Source organism: Triticum aestivum, chromosome 1B, assembly GCF_018294505.1.
Source record: "Triticum aestivum cultivar Chinese Spring chromosome 1B, IWGSC CS RefSeq v2.1, whole genome shotgun sequence".
Classification (NCBI taxonomy): Eukaryota; Viridiplantae; Streptophyta; class Magnoliopsida; order Poales; family Poaceae; genus Triticum; species Triticum aestivum.
Genome location: NC_057795.1, coordinates 558,940,153 through 558,945,636, shown reverse-complemented (window position 1 = coordinate 558,945,636; position 5,484 = coordinate 558,940,153).

Below are 5,484 nucleotides of genomic sequence, written 5' to 3'. Positions count from 1 at the left end.
GTATGGGTAACCCAACCAGCTCCATTAATCGGGGCGCTTGGAAAAATAAGAGATTTTCAAAGACAAGTGGGGAGGCGCACATTCTATATTGCCTTTATAAAAGGGCAGAGATCTCCCGCCTTCACCCACGCCTTCTTCCTCCTTTGCTCATCCGTTCTCGCACCCTCGAGATCCAGCGCCCAAGTTCTCACCTTCTCCAAAGGACCGCAACATCCAGAGCGGGAGGCAAGTGGATGGCCTCCTCTGTCACAGAGGAGAACATCACCAAGCTTCGGGATGCCAGATACCTGGCTGAGAGTATCGCGCACAAGCTTCCGGCAGAGGGACAAATTACCCCCACCCCGAAGTCTCGGGAGAGAGTAGTATTTCTCCCTCATTTCTTCCGCGGACTAGGATTTCCACTCCACCCGTTTGTCCGCGTCTCATGTACTACTACGGGCTAGATTTTCACGATCTGGTCCCGAATTTCGTCCTCAACATCCCGACGTTCATCGTAGTATGCAAGGCCTTCCTCCACATCAAGCCTCACTTCGACCTGTGGCTAAAAATCTTCTGCGTGAAGCCGAAGATCGTGGGCGGCCAACAGGCGGAGTGCGGAGGCGCCATGGTCGGCAAGATGCCCAACGTCACTTGGCTTGACGGCTCCTTCATGGAGACCGTAAAGGGGTGGCAATCAGGGTGGTTCTACATCACCGAACCGCGTGACGCCAACTGGGTGGCGGCCCCCAAATTCAGATCCGGAATCCCCATGTGGCTCACTTCTTGGGAGAAGAAGGGCCTGGCCTGGGGCGAACCCACGAAGCTGACCGAACTCGAGACCTGCATCAAAAGTATGAGGGACAAGAAGATCAAGCTCGTCAACGTGGTCCAGGTCATGCTCATTCACCGGATTCTCCCATGTCAAAGACGGGCATTTGATATGTGGGAGTTCGACCCGGCCGAACACCAGATGCCGCTAGAGCTCTTCGACACAACGCACAAAGAAATCTGGAAGGTGCTGTTCAAGACCGGTGAAGTTCCTCCTCCCCTTTCCGAGGACCGTGAGCTTAGCGCAAAGCGCCTCGCCAGTCCAGTAAGTCCTTTGATTGTTACAAGATGTTCCTCTCTAGTACATTTGTAGGAGGATTCTTAAGTCACCATGCTGACTGAACATGATTGGGTGGAGACGGCGGAGCGGATCGACTGCCCAGCTCCATTGCCTTAGGACCCAATAGACGCACTCCTGGCGGAGATGTTGGTTCCGGCACCTTACAAGGTGTCGGAGAAAAAGGCCAAAAAGAAGGTCGCGGGGGCCCGGAAGGGCCCGCGACGCGAGGCCGCACTAGACGCCTCGCCAGGAGATGATGAGGCGCACTCCTCCCACGAAGGGGAGGACAGAAATAGGAAGGCCACCTCAACCGAGGGGGGCGAAGGGTCCAAGAAGGTGGCCGTGGGGACCAGAAAAGGTCTCCGGTGCAAGGCCGTGATAAAATCGTCATCCAAAGATGACGAGGAAGATCCCCGCCCCCCCCCCGAAGACGGGGGAAAACATGAAGCAATGCCCCCTCTCTGCACTAGGGAGGAGAAGAAAAGGAGGGCCGCCCCGTCGGGGGAGGCCGGGACACCGAAGAAGGGAAAAGCGTCCCTTCCTGAACACTCCTCAACCGCTGCCTATAGCGATGAGGAGTGGCTGCCCAGGGACAAGCCCCGGGCGAGGTCGTAAGTATCCGCATTCCATAATATTTTTCGTGCGACTTTGACCTCACGGTTTGTAATGACGATGAACACGTGTATGCAGTCCGGCCGGGTCCACTCTCAGGGTGTCCTCTTCGGGGGAGTCTCTGGACGAGTCGGAGATGAATTCACTCCCGACGGCCACCTCCCCGCGACCTGTGGACGACACCGAGGTGTTGTCCCGAAGGATACTAGAGCAGGGTGGACAGTTCCGGAGACGCCCCAAGGCCAATTCCCAGGCGCCGGACACATGGGGGGTGAGACCCCCATGGGTTATGCTGACGAGAGCCACAGCAAGTCTGGCTCCCAGCCGGTTACTGCGCAGGAGCCTACAAAGGTTCCGGGCTCCAGTAAGCAGTCCCTTACGAGGGAGGGCGAACCGGCCGTGCCAATGACCTCCGCCCAGCTGGAGGCATCGGATAATTTGTTGGAAGTGCTTCGAGGCGCTTCCATCAATGATAAATACCGTACGCTTATGGGTACGGCGATTGAGCAGGTTCGGCTTTTCCAAAAGCGGATTGACTGAAGCCTGCACCAGCCTGCTAACAGGCTTTAAGGTAAGTAAAAAGGTGTGAGGAAATATCACCCAATAGCCAGTAGCCCCTGATACTATGGTTGGTGTTCGGAAAGAAAAGCCAAACGGAGGGTCAACTAAAAAACCATAGGAAGCTAATAGTACTTGTCTGTATGAACAAACAGGCACTGCTGCTAACCGCTGCTACGCGTACGGCTGAGGTTGCCGGACTCAAGCGCGATCTGGGGCAGGCCGAAGAAGAGCTCAGCCTCGTGAAGAAGCAGCTCGAGGAGAACAAAGGTAAGTGAAACCCTGTCCATATATTGTATAGATGATAAAAAGTTGGTGATGCTAACAAAAAGCATCATGGCTTTTGATAGGGACCGCGACCGAAGTGGCGACCCTGAAGGAAGCATTGTCCGCAGCTGAAGCCAAGGCGGATACGGAGCGCACCGAGCGTGAGAAGCAAGATGCTCGGGTGGGAGAGGTACAACAAGAGCTCCAGGAGCTTGGCAAGAAGTTCGACTGCCTGGAGCATGACTACAAGACGCAAGCGTCTGAGCTTGCAAAGGCCCTCTAGAGCGCGGCCGACGCCAAGGCCGAAGCCCAAAAGGCCCTCCAGGAAATCCAGGCAGCCAAGAAGATAGCGGAGGGTAAGGCATTGTTTATGAAAAGAAAGCATGTGGAGGAGTCATTTCTTTTACTTACACGAATCCGGAGCTCTCCAGGGGCGTTTGTAGATCTGCCACGCAGCGTTTCGGATGCCGTGGAGTTCTATCATGCTGAAGAGGGGAGCTCCACGGAGAAGCTGTTCTGGTCCCAATATACTAGAGCCGGACACCCGATGCCTCTAAGTGACCAACTGAAGCAGCTGGTCGAACTCCACAATGAGGCCGAACAGGCCATGAAGGACCTCATAGTCCGGATGTCGCCTGGCGAGCCCCTGCCCGGCAGCTACTTTGGCTTGGTGAAGCGGATGGTGCATGCCTGTCCATGGCTGGAAGTTATCAAGCAATCCGTATGTATTGAGGGTGCCCGATGGGCCCTTGCCCGCGCGAAGATGCATTGGGCCAAACTGGATGCTGAGAAGCTCGTGAAGGATGGACCCCCGAAGGGTAAGGAGAATTGCTACCCCGAAAAATATTATGATGACATTATGAAAGGCGCTCGTCTTGTGGCAAATGAATGTCCTAAGAACTTAATTTTTGAGTAAATGTACTCATGTCGTCTGTGTAATATAAGGACGAGTTTGGTTGCACTATATAAAGCTTTGTTTGATTTAAAATATTACCTTCTCTGTGGCCATTTATCAAAATATGAAGGTAGGCCAGTCGTTCGCTTCCGCCCCCTTGTAACTAGTACTGGGGTGTTCGTGGGAAACCCAAACACTCTTTTTCCAAATTCTTGGTCCTTCAAGGAGGTGTTTAGCGCAGCGAATGAGGCAATCAGACTATTCAGCTTTATAACTCTCACTTGACCATAGAAGTCTATAATTTTAAATTTTGGCGAAGCCCCTAGTATTCGGAAGGCCGAACTGGGGCGTTATACACGCCTAAATCGGGCAAGGTCGATTCCTCGCCTTAAGCGGAAAAAAAATCTTTAGGGATTTAGTACCTCGCGAACAACGACCAGCTCTCGCCACATCATGACGGTCAGTTTTCGGCTTTCTCTACTGAGGTGCTTGTCCGGAAGAACCAGGACACAATCACAGTAGTTCTCCCTATGCTACCTTAGCCGATCTAACGGAACGTAAGGTACCAAAACAAGGGAGCCGGGCTAACCCAACTTTGACCCAAGACATGATTCAGAGCTGATGCATATAGTGCTATAGGTCCGGGGTGCTGTACTGACGAAAGTGTTCAGACTTTTCTTGCCATATTATGGGGTTACATAAGAAGCCCCTGGCAAACTGAGCGTACCAAAATGTACGAATGCAATATTGAATAAATATTCAATGGAAAATATGAAGATAGTAATAAAAAGCTGACGCTGTGTACTGCTTCCAATTTATTTGGACAATGTGGCAAGGCGTAGGTGTACAATTAATGCATTGAGCGGAAAGAAATAGGACTATTTGACATGTCCTATCCAAGGGCAGGCTACCTGTTGGTATGCAGGAATAGGTATAATGATCATTGAAGAAGACCACCTGAGTATCCCCTTGTGTGCAAAGCCTTTTGCCTCTTTGGTGTCCCCTCTGTAATGAGTCTGGTTATCCGATCTCTCTGGAGGGGCTGCCCGAAAGTGGGGTCTTGAAAAAAAAGAATAAAAAAGAAAAAATGGTATGCGGGACGCATGGCGGCTGAACCGCACTCCGGCCGCATTGTCGTCTCGCCTCCACCTATGCCCATGGTATCTTGAGCGGGTATTTGTGTACGCGTGGCATGAACGCCGCCTGAATGGGGCTGGGGTGGAGGCCGGATTGCTAATCGAGCTCCTGGCGTGCCTGACGGTCTTGTTGCGGGGTGTTTCAGACTCGCTTGACGGTGTTCGCGTTTGCCAGATTGGTTGTTTGTCGGAGGAGGCTGCTTTGTACTTCCACCGCGAGGGCCGCAGTGTGCTCTTCCGTGCGGAGGGAGCGGTTTGTATTTCCATTGGCTGTTATGACCCCGCGAGGTCCTGGCATTTTGAGATTGAGGTATGCATAGTGTGGTACCGCATTGAATCGAGCGAACGCGGTTCGTCCAAGTAGTGCATGGTAGCCACTACGGAAAGGGACGATATCAAAGATTAACTCCTCGCTTCGGAAGTTATCCGGAGATCCGAAGACCACTTCCAGTGTTATTGAGCCCATGCAGCGGGCCTCTACCCCTGGAATTACACCTTTGAAGGTAGTTTTTGTGGGTTTGATCCGTGATGAATCGATGCCCATTTTCCGCATTGTGTCCTGATAAAGCAGGTTCAGGCTGCTGCCACCGTCCATGAGAACTCGCGTGAGGTGGAATCCATCGATGATTGGGTCAAGGACCAATGCGGCCGAGCCACCATGACGGATGCTAGTGGGATGGTCCCTACGATCAAAGGTGATCGGGCATGATCACCATGGGTTGAATTTTGGGGCGACGGGCTTCATCGCATAGACGTCCCTGAGTGCACGCTTTCGCTCCCGTTTGGGGATGTGAGTGGCATAGACCATGTTCACCGTTTTTACCTGGGGGGGGGGGGAATTTCTTCTATCCTCCAGTGTTCGGATGCCGGGGCTCCTCGTCATCATCACTGTGTAGCCCCTTGTCCTTGTTCTCGGCATTTATCTTGCC